A 14768-nucleotide genomic window follows, 5' to 3' on the forward strand; every position below is an offset into this window, starting at 1 on the left:
TTTGTCACACTTGACCTTATTGTGTTATGCCAGGCTTTGACACTTTGTTGTCTCTTTATGGGTATGTTCTTTATTGAATATTTCTGGACCTCTCCTGAAAGAATAGAAAAACATGTTCTGTTGTATCTGGAGTTCCTCAGTTCCCCAGTGGTCCTCCTCATTCCGAGACCTGAACTGCGGCACGATTACAACTTTGCTTAGCATAGTTTTTTTGCTCAGCTTCTAAAACTCAGTAATTACCAATGAAGCAATGTTATTTTTAAAAATGTTAATACAAACAAGAGTGTGTGCTATGCTGAACCTACAGGATCACACATAGAGAAAGAGAAGGAGAAAGAACCTGAAAACCCTACACACAGAGAACACCTTCATGTATGCCATCCCAGAGCCTTGAGGAAGCAGTACTACCCAATATACGACCATGCTGCCATACACCGAAAGGAATCATTAATATTCTTTACTTGATGACATACAAGAGCTTACAATTCGTATATGTTTCTTAATGGATGGCTGGTGCCCTTGCCCAGCCAGGAGGTTGTTGTAAGGGAAGGACTTGGGGAGCAGATGTACACAGGTCACTACCTCCCCCAGAGCGCTAGATTGCAGCAGCCCTGGGTTGCAGCAGCACCTCGGTTGCAGTTTGGCACAGCCCTGTTGGGTTCTGTGGGGGCTGCCAAGGGTAGCTGCAGAGCCCTACTTTGGGCTTCCACCACACCTGGGAGTACTTCCAGATAATGCTGGCGAGTCATCTAAAGTGGTCCCGGGTGCAGTATAAAAGGGACCACCTCATTTAATTCGAGAAGCCAGATCACAGGAGGGAGAGGACAATGCTTGCCAGAGGAAATTGGAAGAAGACAGAGAGAAAGAAAGAGAAGGAAAGTGCTGTATTTATTTATTTATTTATTGTGGTTTATGTATACTGTGCTGAACTGGTGGTAAACAATTTGGGAAGCATTTCCAATTGGATAAAACCCTTTGTGTTGCAGAGACTTGTACCTGGTGTCTGTTTGTGTTGGGTTTGAGTGTCTGGTGTTCCCCCTGCTGGCCACAGTTTCTATGACAGACATGGGCATGTAGTTTTCTGTACTGTTTTGACTGCTTACGCATTTGTGAACTTGACTTCCTTCTCCAGATCTTACCACCACTCATATTCTCTGCCGCTGATTGTTTTTCCCAGAAAAAATAAGCTCTCTGGTTGTTCCACAAAGACAATTTTATTTTTTCAAGATGATCTATTAAAGCGTTATCATAACTTCCTAAAAGTTGTCTTCTATCTACTTTTTAGAGAGACAATCCTGCAGTAGTTCATTCTCTGCAGCCAACCCTTGGGTATCACTTAATTAACGACATTTGAAGGTGCTTTAGCTGGATGGAGCCTTGCCAGCAGTGAGCAGCATATTTCTTTATAGCTGACATAACAGAATTATCAGCAGATGAACAAGAGGGATTGAGTTTTACCAACACATGTGTTGCACATGAAGTAAAAACGGAAAATCAGGCAACCCAGGTGCAACATATACTGTAAATAAGAAAACACTCAACAGTAAGGCATATCTGATTTAAAGACTAGATAATTGCTCGCATAACACATGCTCAAAACAGCTAAAGATATCTTTTTTCAGGATGTGCATGCACAGCCTATTAATCTCCCTCCCAAGGTAGTCACAAGTAATTTATTTACTTTACAGGTCATTTATACACATCATCTGATATATCTATTTGTTTGTTTTTAGTGCAGCTAGTCATGGAATGAATTGCATCACCAGTTACACAGAATACTCTATAGTCTTATTAAAATATTCATATTTTGCATATAACATCCAAAGGATTGTATTCCTGACCTTGGTATGCCAATAAAAAGGGCACTTTATAACATGTATTTACCCCCTTGGAAGTTTTTAAATTTTATTATTACACAACATTAAATTACAGTGGAATTAATTTGTTTTTTTTTTTGACACCAATCAGCAAAAGAAAAGACCCTTTAATGTCAAAGTGAAAACAGATTTCTGTAAAGTGGTTTGAATTAATTGCAAATATAAAATGCAAAATAACTGATTAAATAAGTATTCACTGCCTTTAAATTCCATCCATCCATTGTCTAACCCGCTGAATCCGAACACAGGGTCACGGGGGTCTGCTGGAGCCAATCCCAGCCAACACAGGGCACAAGGCAGGAGCCAATCCTGGGTAGGGTGCCAACCCACCGCAGGACACACACACAAACACACCCACACACCAAGCACACACGAGGGCCAATTTAGAATCGCCAATCCACCGAACCAGCATGTCTTTGGACTGTGGGAGGAAACCAGAGCGCCCGGAGGAAACCCACGCAGACACGGGGAGAACATGCAAACTCCCTGCCTTTAAATTGACACACCTAAATCCTCACTGATGCAGTCAGTTGGTTTTGAAGTCACAATTAGTTTAATTGAAATGACCTGTCTGGGGTGTCAGCAGTAGTCTAAATGCCCCTCATCTAGAAGGTCCAACTTGTGCTGAGTCAGTATCATGGCCAAACTTACACAAAGAAGACTCCAAACAGCTCTGTGAAAAGGGAATTGCAAATCACAGGTCAATGAATATCCCCTGGAGTCCAGTTAAATTAATCATTAAGAAAGGGAAAGAGTATGGCAGAGCTGAAAATCCTTCTAAGGCAGGCCATCCACAAGCACTGGAAGACCATGCAAGATCATATAGGAGACAACCAAGAGACCCGTGATATATCTGAAAGAGCCACATGTCGCAGTTGCTGAGATTGGAGAGACTGTGCATACAGCTGTTGCCCGAGTGCATCACCAGTCAGAGCTTTATGAGAGAGTGGAAAAAAGAAAGCCACTGTTTAAAAATGTACAGAAGGCACATGGGGGATTCTGAAGTCAACCAGGTTCTATGGTTTGATGAGACCAAAAATAAACATTTTGGCCATCAGACTATGCAAGATGTTTGGTGCAAGTCAAACACCACACTTTATCCAAACCACGCCATCCCTGCTTTAAAGCAAGGTTGTGGCAACATCATACTATGGGGATGCTTTTTTTCAGCAGGCTTTGGAAGCCTTCTGAGTGTAAGAGTATAATGAATGAAGCAAAATACAAGAAAATCCTAAAGGGAAAACCTGAAGCAGTCTTCAAAAAACATGTGCCTTAAGGGAGGATTTGTTTTCCAACAAGACAATGACCCCAAGCAAAAACCAAAGCTACTCATGCACAGTAAAAACAACAGTGTTAATATCCTGGAGTGGCGGAGCCAAAGTCCAAATCTCAATCCAACTGCAAATGTGTGGACTTGACAATGGCTGTTCACTTGGGGTCGCCATGCACTTTGACAGAGCTTCAGCAAAGAAAAATGGGGAACATGACAGTGTTGGAATGTGCAAAGGTAACAGAGATGTATTTACATAGACTCATGCCTGGAGTGGCTACTGAAGGTGATTCTACTAAATCCTAATTGAATACTTACTTGATCATTTATTTTGTTCTTTATGTTTAAAGTTAATTTAGACCACTTTACAGAGATCTATTTTTTCTTTGTCATTAAAAAGTCTTTTTCTCTTAATGAGTCAAATTAAATGCAAATAAAATGTGAAAACTTCAAAGGGGTGAAGTTACCTTTTATAGGCACTGTATCTTCATAACTGTCACCAGATTTGACTACAATTAGCTATCAGTTATATGTAAATATAGCAGAATGAAGCGGCATCAGCTACTTATATTGGCTGAGGCAAGTAGCAATAATTAAAATAAAAGCATTGTAAATACATTTAAACAGCATATGCCCACCTAGATAAAGAAACTGAACCACTCTTAATGTGGCTATTTTTTTAACTCTACCTAGACAATCCAAGGTAATTGATTATTATCGATTTGTGATTAACACATGCAATTTGTCATTGTATAATTGTTAAAATGTTTTGGCTTTTTACTACATATATCATTTGTGTTTGTACATCGTTCACCCATGTGAAAAATGTGACTAGTGGTTAGTGTTGTAGCGGGGCTACATAGTAATAGTGTTGTCAATGTTAGTACTAAGTGCGTTTTGTTTCCATCGTCCCGTTTGCTGTTCATGTGTGCATCAGTGAATGTCATCCCCGTAAATACAGGGGGGACGAATGATGGAAAGAGACCACAGCCCCAAGATGGAAAGCACCTATTTTCAATCACAATCGGTTACATCTGGATCTCAACTATTTAAACAGTCAGGAGGGAACAGGAAAAGAGAGAAGGGAGGAGAAAGATGGAGATTTCACTTTACGACTACGAACCAGGTTTACCTGTTTTTTTCCACATCGCGCTTTGGATCCAGTTTGTTTTCATTCCGCTGGACTTACTTCAATTCCCTCATCGCCAGAGACCCTGGGGCTGGATTACATCATCCACCTCACGCCAAGGATTCACGGTGAGGTTGTTCCATTTGTTCCGGGAAATACAAACAAATCACATATCTGTTTACCAGTCATCTGCATTCAAGACAGTTATATACTCGGACTCAAGTTCATGATCATTCATTCCGTATTCATTCATTGTTGTTATTCATGTTGTTTGTTATATGTTACAGGGACAAGGGAGGGTTTTGTTATTGTATATATGGTGTTGTTAGATTGGTGAAGGGATATACATATTTATATATACACTTATTTATTGTCATGTGTAAAATTTGTATTTTTTATTTTATTTAATATAATTAATCACTTATTTTTATATATCTGCTTTTGTGTGCCTATGTTTAATCCGTCGATTGTGGGGAAAATTGTATTTGTTAGAGGTACGGCTTGATTTATAAGATTCACCTCAGTAATTTATCCAGGCCACAGGTCTTGGAGGTGTAGCTGCTGGCTGGGTAAGGGATCGGCCGTTACAGTTTGATGCCAATCAGCTTTTTGGTGCCTTTATCTACCAAACGTCAGTTAGAGCAGTATGTTCTGGGACAGCTTAGCTGTTAGCTAAACAGACAAACCTGATGAACTGAATGGTCTCATTTTTTGTTTCAAATGTCTTCTTTTTTTATGTTAACTATCATATGTATGATAATCATGTACCGTTACAATGGAGGTACACTCTTCAGGCAAGCTCTTAATGTTTCCTAGTGCTCAGTTTAGACCATTGGTTCTAATTCTAACTCCAGCTTTCAGGTAGTTCATATTCATGGACCCTTTACCTTACCTACCATCTGGCAGAAGGTATTGGAGAGTCCTCGGCCAGTACTGCAAGGTCGTGTAACAGTTTATTTCCTTATTTTTAACTCCTAATATATCTCCTTTGTATTAATATGTCTCAATTCAATTGCCTTGTCTTGTATGTAATTTGCACTCAGTCCCTTAACATACAATCTCTTGTTTTGCATTGTTCTTGTATGTGCCATGGTTCTGCCTTCATGGATGTTTGTGTATGGATGATATGACAATAATGCCTAACTAACTAATTAAATAGGTTAAAATTTGTGGGACAAATTCTATTTTTTTACAACTTTACTGTTCTCAAGTAAAGTTGGCAAAATGTGTTATTCTGCAAATGACAGATTATGGTGAAGTTCAACATAAAGGACATGCAAAGCTACATCTCAGTGGTCACTCCGTGGAACATGAACTAAATCATTCTCTATAGAGCGAGTACTTGATGATCTAGATGTTTTTAACACATCTATGGACTGTCAGACATCAACTTCACTGTAGATTTCTCCAAGAATTTAACTGACCTAACATAACCAGAACCAATGTAAGAGAGAACTTATAATAACAGATAACTGTATTTTAAGGGCAATCCCATCCATAATGTTTATTTATATACTTATATTGTTATACTTACATACTTAAGGATATGCATCTTTTTTTTTTAATGAAAACTAAAGAAGAAACAGTAAACACTAATGAAAGAATGTGTCAGATGCATCTAAAGTTTACATCTATAGCTTTCTGTTTTTTCTGATGGTAATTTGTTGAGCGGTATATCCTTGAAAAGCGGAATTCAACTGCCCTTAACACGTTTTCACATGAAGTAAGAAGGTTTGAGATAAGAAACAATTCTTCATTTAGAAACAGAGCTGAGGGCAGTTTTGTTTTTAATCTTTCACTTAGTGTTTAAGAAACTGCAGTTGTTGGAGCAGAAACCAAAACTGAGGCAATTATGGGAAAATGTAATGACTGGAATATGAATGTACAGTCAGAAATGAAGACATTGGCTGGATTAGGAGTAAATGTGACAGTACCCTTGGTATAACTCCAAAAACAAAATAATATTGAAATACATAAAAAAAATTGCACAAACGGTTGATGAATAAGAAATAAAATGAAACCAGCAAACAAAACAAGCTTTTAGTCTACTGGGCTTGTCTTAGCTGGAGGCTGCACTGTCTTGTGGGCTCACCACTTTGCCACCTTCTTAAAACAAAGACTTGCCCTCTCACTTCTTATTATTCCCTACTTTTCTGTACTTTTTGCTTTCTCTATCACCGTCAGCAGGCCTCACCCATCTCACCTAAACTTTTTTTACTCAGGTACATTGACCTTTAAACTCCACGTTTGAAGATGATTCCCCAAGTGCATACTCTAATGGTCCCTTGGTGTCCCTTCACCCCTCTGTCATGAGCAGCTTTTCAAAGGAGTAGATATGAGAAGCAGCTGCCTGCTTGCTTTCCTTGGAGCAGCAGGGTTCCACCCATGCCCAGTGGGATATCGCTGCTGGCATCTATCAGCTTGGGGAAGTTGTGCAGACCTTCTACCAGCCCCCCTTGATGTCTTTCTCTTATCTCATTCTCTTCTCAGGCTCTGTTTACATTAGCAGAGCTTATCACCCGCCAGCAGTTCTTGTCAGCACTTACTGAAAATCAGAGAGGCTCTCAAATGTCCAGTCTGGGTGTCACTTTTGAAATGTGGTTTTTCTCCTATTCTATGCCAGGTTAGCACTAGTTATATCTCATAGTGTAATTCATTCTAAAGGTTAATCTGCATGTCTTAAGTATATATAAATATTGAAAGTAAATCACTGTCTTTGACGTGTAGGCTTTTTATTGAAATCATATACAGCCTCAAGCCAGAGCCATCATTTTTTTTTGCAAAAACTCTGCATACTGCCAAAGACTATGACGCAGTAAACAGAGCCTAGCTATTCCTTAGAGGGAAATATTGTTGCTCATAAGTTCTGAATTTTGGTATCTAGTCACTATTCACTGAGAAAACAGCTGGACATTTTGGATTTTACACATGTTTACAAATGAGATTTATCCAAACTCTCTCCGAGTGGTTTCTTGGGAGATATGTTTCTATGTTGATTCAAATTTGCTTATCTTTCTTTTTTTGTTTGCATTTCATTTCAATGTTTCCAATTTTTACTGTTTGTTGATCTTGTAAAGTACTTCTGATTTCAAAATGTTACTAATCTTTAAAAATATCTAAGGTAAAATCATTCAACAAAATCCAAAAATACAGGGAAAGTGTGTTTGCTTTTGCTGAAAAGTTCTCTTTTATGTTTGTACAGAATGTTGTCTTCTGTGGACAACAGGGGGCGCTCTCAGGCTGTTCCCAAACTGAGAATGATTGAAAAGGAGGCCAAAGTATATTTAAAAAAGTAGTTTTTATTATTAATCAAGAATGCAAGGTAGTGAATAACAAAAGGAGCAACAAAAATAAATTAAACAAGCAATGGAAAATAAAATCTGTGGGCCTCTCTAAACCATCAGAGTCATGCTGTCTATTAGATGTGGCTGCTCATCCGCTTTCCACCTCAGCAACTCAAAGTGACTCTTTCTCTCACGTCCTGATCCTTTGGGCTTGCTTCCTCCCAACAGTTAAAGGCTTGTCTACCTTTCTCCACACTGATATTTGACCATAAAGGGCTATTCAAGCCTCATCATGGGGTCACCATTGATTTTCCTGGATAACCTTCAGGGTTTGGAGTTTATCCTAGAACAACCCCCTTTCTTCACCCATGTGCCCGTAATTCATATTAAAATGGCTTGACAACCTCCATAAGGCCGATCCATCATAACATAAAGCTGTCCAAATTTGATGTTATTAATCTTCTTATATTTATTTTTCATATTTATGATTTTTAAAGGAGTTTGCATGTTCTCCCCGTGTCTGCGTGGGTTTCCTCCGGGCGCTCCGGTTTCCTCCTACAATCCAAAGACATGCAGGTTAGGTGGATTGGCGATTCTAAATTGGCCCTAGTGTGTGCTTGGTGTGTGGGTGTGTTTGTGTGTGTCCTGTGGTGGGTTGGCACCCTGCCCAGGATTGGTTCCTGCCTTGTGCCCTGTGTTGGCTGGGATTGGCTCCAGCAGACCCCCGTGACCCTGTATTCGGATTCAGCGGGTTAGAAAATGGATGGATGGATGATTTTTAAATGACAGCACACTTCATTTGATGATCTGTACTTTGTTCCTGTGTCATACTTACGGGCATATAATTTCCCCTTGGGATTAATAAAGTATCCTATCTATCTATCTATCTATCTATCTATCTATCTATCTATCTATCTATCTATCTATCTATCTATCTATCTATCTATCTATCTATCTATCTATCTATCTATCTATCTATCTTATTTACTTATTTATTTAAGGAAGGATCTTATTTACAAGAATGTGAAAGTAATTTTGTTTTGATGTTTCTCCTTAAGGATGCTTGACTTCTGATCATTTATCCTAACTTTGAGCCTACAGTATCTATTATTTTGGATTTGGGTGATGAAGTTTTTGTCATTCAGTGTTTTGACCTCATTTCTGTCCAGAATACACTTCCTGTTTTTGGTAACCTTTTTGTTGTTTCATTTATTAAAGGATCTAAATGGGAACATGGGGCAGAAAAACAAAATGTATCCTTTGCATTGTAAATATTTCTATGTGAATATGTGAGTGTTTTGGTTGTGTCTCTACTATGCAACTAAGATATTCTCTACCTGTAATTTCTTACACAACTATTAAGGGAATGATGAGATGCTGACAATTAACACTTTTTACTTTGTTGTATATAAGAATATAAATATAAGAAGTTCCTTTTTGGATATAGATGTGTAATAAAGGCTTTTAATCTGTTTAACTATTTTTGGACCTTTAAATAACATTAAAATATAGGTGTGTTAAAAAATTGCACCATTTATCTGTATGCTGAGTGGTGCAAGCTAATGTGTTTCTTGACTTTGCTATCCAAATGAACATAACTTACTTGAGATCATTGCTTTGTTATATTCCTCAGTCTTTTCATACTAAACTTGAGTTTGAGCTCCTTCAGGCTTGTTGTAATAAAGAATGTCCATCTTTGGAGGTATCAGTAACTGGAATCTCAACTATTCTTTATTTATAGAGTACTAGAGGGGCAAGCGCCCCGGTGCCTTTGGCACCCAACCCCCGGTACCTTTGGCCCCACCCCCAGTTGCGGCCAGTCTGTGAAGTGGGGGGCTGAACACACCCTAAGGAGTCGCGGTTGCTCCTCCGAAACCCCTTCTTAAACGGTGATACAATGGGAAACAAATACAGCTTTTTTTTTTAACCTTCTCTTTGCTCGCTCAGCTGCTGGCTTGCTGCTGTGCCACGTAATCTGCATTTCGCACACCGCTTTGAACATTTAAAAGCCTGTACAGCAGCTGTCCTACTCTTTGTCTTTAATTTCCGGCCCCAGGCATGGTTAAATCTTTTGGCACAAAGTCTCGTCTCGTGGGACTTGAGTTCTTGATATTTTTCAGTTTATAAATGAAAATGGAATAAGAATCTAAAAATCTAACAACATCACAATAAAGTTTGATAAATTCTGAAAAGATTGATGCCAAACATATATATGCAGGTTTTAAAATAAGCCCAATTTAAAGCGTGACAAAAATATGTGACATAAAAACATCACATAAAATCCATCCATCCATTATCCAGCCCGCTTTTTTCTAACTACAGGGTCACAGGGGACTGCTGGAGCCAATCCCAGGGCACAAGGCAGGAAACAAACCCTGGGCACGACGCCAGCCCACCACAGGGTACACACACACGCACAATTTAGAATCACCAATGCACTTAACCTGCATGTCTTTGGACTGTGGGAGGAAACCCACGCAGACACGGGGAGAGCATACAAACTCCACGCAGGGAGGACCCGGGAAGTGAACTCGGGTCTCCTAACTGCAAGGCAGCAGTGCTACCCACTGCGCCACCATCCCATAAATTCATTTCACAAAAATTGTTGCACTTTTAGGCTTAGAATTTTATGTATAGAGAGAGTAGATTTCCTTGACAGTATGACAATAGTAAAGGGTCATGCATTACATAATGGTCCTTCTTGTGGCTGCCTATCCAACTGGGATTGATCATTGATTCTACTGGTATTCATATGTTACTTTGCCAATGGAGTAACCACTTTCAAGGCACTCTTGGGGCATATATGCTTCACATACTGGTTGTCTTTCCATTTTGCATTTAAAGGCAACATATACCACTGTAGTCAGAACACCCATTTTTGTCAGAGCATCATACAGACCTGCTCCTTGTCTGTACCATGTCCTGGCACTTGTCTCTCTAGTCCAGATGTGGCACACCACACTATACATTCTAGTTTAGTCTGTGAAGCTCATTGGCTATAACATTCAAACCTCCAGTTATCTCTTGCATTTTCAGTTGTGCTACTCTTGTATTTACTGTGACTATTTTAAAAAAGACCTTTCTTTAGGCAAGGTTTATAATGCTTTACTTCACATGTTGTATGTCAGATCTTTATATTTTAAGTCAGAGGCAAATTGTTAAAAAAATGACCACACATGATTTAAACCTTGCATGCATCAGTGTGATATCAAATTGCACGAATGAACACTCCTGCAGGGTAGTATACACAATAAGTACATCTTGATTTGCATCTATCTTCTTTGCCTTGTTCAACATATGAAAAAACTATTAATCATACTTTGGAAGTATTACACATTACACATCTCTTCTACTCATTCCACACCATCTCCAAGGCTATGACAGGAACCTTAGACATAATTATTTAACAAACAGATACCAATAATACACTTTCTTGATATATCCTTGTAGAGAAAAGCCAAGCAAAATGACACCTTTTATTGGCTAACTAAAAAGATTACAATATGCAAGCTTTCAAGGCAACTCAGGCCCCTTCTTCAGGCTTGCATATTGTAATCATGCAGTTTTTAGTAAGCCAATAAAAGGTGTCATTTTGCTTGGCTTTTCTCTACATTCATAATGGCTAACTTGGTACAGCACCCTAGAACTATTGATATATCCTTAAATGGGAGAAGTTTGACTGCTCTATAAATAAACACCACATGCAGATCTTGGTACAAATTGTAAGCAGACAGAAGTTCCCTTTAGCTTTCTTCATTTATTTGGAATATTGGCAGTGAGACAAACACAGATACAATCTCTATATTCAAGCCTTATTTATTGCTCAGTCTACTTCAGGAATTAGTCATTAAAAATATTCTTAGAAAATCAATTCATTTCAGGCTCAAACAGTGCTGGACCCTATCTTGGTAGCAAAAACCATGTACATTTTTACAGTACAATAATGTTACATTTAAAACCAGGAATAAAAACTGTCAATTTTTGTCACTTGTTTTCAGTGTAAGCTACAGTATATTTCTTTTTTAGTTATGCCATACATGTGTTAGCTGACAAAGAGACTGCGGCAGCAATCCTAACACAATCTGGCATGTTTTCTTTCTTTTGCTTTCAAAATTTTCACATGAAAATACATGAAAGTACATTTTGGCTGAGTTTTCCTGATTCTACACCTCAATAGATTAACTTTTGTATTTGTGACTACATGTGTATAACACCATCCATAAAATGGTCTCTCCTGCCCATATAATTTGCTACCTGAACTGAAATGTCTCAGTTTTTTTGGTAACCAATTAAAGAATCCTTACTCTAGTGAAGTCCTGGGGTCACTGCCCAGGTGTGACAAGTGTCACACACGTATGCATGGGAAACAGCTGAAGGGCTCACAAAGGGATAACTCTGTGCCGGACCAGGGGGTGGCAGAGTGCATTCATCCTTCCTCTTTTTCATCTGCAGACCAACCATGGGAAATTTTGCCTGGACTCGATGATGTCCTTTCGGGTTCCAGTTACGACCCCGTTAACATCAACAACATTTATTTATATAGCACATTTTCATACAAACAGTAGCTCAAAGTGCTTTACATATTAAAGAATAGAAAAATGAAAGACATAATTATAAAACAAAATAAATCAACATTAACATCGAATAAGAGTAAGGTTCAATGGCCAGGGGGGACAGAAAAAACAGAAAAACTCCAGACGGCTGGAGAAAAAATAAAATCTGTAGGGATTCCAGACCATGATACCGCCCAGTCCCCTCTGGGCAATCTACCTAACATAAATGAAACAGTCCTCTGGATTTAGGATTCTCACGGAAGGGCTTGATGATGATGATGGTCACGTAGACTTCTTCCTTTTAGTCCGTCCATCATTGTTGGAGCATCATGAAGCTTTGAGTAGGTGGAGGTGGCGCAGGCCACCACCACAAAGAAACCGGAAAAAGAAACAGAAAGAGAGTAGGGGTCAGTACGGATTTTAGAGCCACCATGAATAGTTATTATGATGAATTGAACATACAGAGTATCAGGATTAAGTTAAATTACGATTAAAATGAAGTTATAAAAAGGCCATGTTAAAGTAATGTGTTTTCAGCAGTGTTTTAAAGTGCTCTACTGTATCAGCCTGGCGAATTCCTATTGGCAGGCTATTCCAGATTTTAGGTGCAAAACAGCAGAAGGCCGCCTCACCACTTCTTTTAAGTTTTGTTCTTGGAATTCTAAGGAGACACTCATTTGAGGATCTGAGGTTACGATTTGGAATATAAGGTGTCAGACATTCCGATATATAAGATGGGGCGAGATTATTTAAGGCTTTATAAACCATAAGCAGAATTTTAAAGTCAATTCTGAATGACACAGGCAACCAGTGTAGTGACGCTAAGACTGGTGTGATGTGTTCTGATTTTCTTTTCCTAGTTAGGATTCTAGCAGCTGCATTCTGCACTAGTTGCAAACGATTTATGTCTTTTTTGGGTAGTCCAGAGAGGAGTGCATTACAGTAATCTAGTCGACTGAAAACAAACGCGTGAACTAATTTCTCAGCATCTTTCAGTGATATAAGAGGTCTAACTTTACTTATGTTTCTTAAGTGAAAAAATGCTGTCCTAATGATCTGATTAATATGTGATTTAAAATTCAGATTACAGTCAACAATCAACCCTAAGCTTTTTACCTCCGTCTTGACTTTTAATCCTAATGTATCCAGTTTATTTCTAATAGCCTCATTGTATCCATTATTGCTGATCACTAAAATTTCAGTTTCTCTTTATTTAACTTGAGAAAATTACTATTCATCCATTCTGAGATACTAGTCAGACATTCTGTTAGTGAATCAATAGAATCAGGGTCATCAGGAGCTATTGATAAGTACAGCTGTGTGTCATCAGCATAGCTGTGGTAGCTCACGTTGTGCCCTGAGATAATCTGACCTAACGGAAGCATGTAGATTGAGAATAACAGCGGACCCAGGATAGAGCCTTGTGGAACACCATATTGGATATCATGTGTCTTCGAGTTGTAATTCCCACAACTAACAAAATATTTTCTCCCTGTCAGGTAGGAACATCACTTCCGCTACTCATCTTTAAAACCACCGTGTTTGCCTGTCTGTGCTGTTCTATGTTGGATTGAAGACTGCTAGAACTTATACCATTTTTGATCCACAAACTTGTTTTTTGGCAGCCTATCTCAAGTATATGGGCAGCTGCCCCCAAACCTTTCTCTGTGTTTTGTGCAATCCTTTCACCCAGGTTATGTCCTGAAGTGTTTTAATAATTTAGTTATTTATTGATTTTAGCATGTTCTGGTGGTTTACACTAGACTGAAAGGTGGCTCGCATGTGAGGATGTGTAATTGCGGGTATTAGTTAATTACTGTGGAAGCAGCATGTAAATGAACTAGTGTCAACTTGAATGGCTGAGATTTAAAACAGACAGAGTAAATGCTGAAGGATGAATAAAAAAAAAACGAGAGAAAATGTACAAACCACAGGAACAATTTGGGGATATATGCCTTTCGAGAGCGTCAGGACAGATGGCATTGTTTCTGCTGACCTATGTGAGGGAATAGAACTGATGGTATCATGGAGTTCTATGGTGCGACAGAATTCGAGTCTACTTAATTATCCCGAGAGAGCAGAGGAGACTGCAAGAAAGAATCCAGAGCATTGTGGCATTGGTGTTGAAAAGGTAGAGTATGACAAGATTATTGAGATCCTAGTCAGTAGAGGCAGTAATCTTACTGTACCCAATGAAGGGTCTGTGGGTATCGATAGAAGTGGCAGATCAGGATGTTGAGGTCTGTGCATAAGGAATTGGTTCCAATATCGTGACAATGCTAAGTTGTGAGATGAGTTTTGTTGACAATACTGAGTCATGATACTGAATCATGAAACAGGTTTTGTTTTAATTGTATTTATTTATTGCACTATTAAAAACATTATTTGATGGGCTGGAAACAATTTAACTGCAGATTTATTTATTCTTATGGAATACACCGTGACACTTCTTTGTTTTTAGCTAACAGTGTAGACTATTTTGCATTCAGAAGTTGTGTCTGCCTCCTTAGTTGCTACTAATCCATTTTGGATATGAAGTACAAAAGTCCCAATGGGCGTTGATGTCAATGGCTACAGGATCTGGGCATCACACAAGGTCAAAGGCCTTGTAGCTCTGAAAAGACTGCTGCTTGACTTATATCTCTGAAGAAATAC

Source organism: Polypterus senegalus, chromosome 10 (assembly GCF_016835505.1).
Source record: "Polypterus senegalus isolate Bchr_013 chromosome 10, ASM1683550v1, whole genome shotgun sequence".
In the NCBI taxonomy this organism is placed as follows: Eukaryota; Metazoa; Chordata; class Cladistia; order Polypteriformes; family Polypteridae; genus Polypterus; species Polypterus senegalus.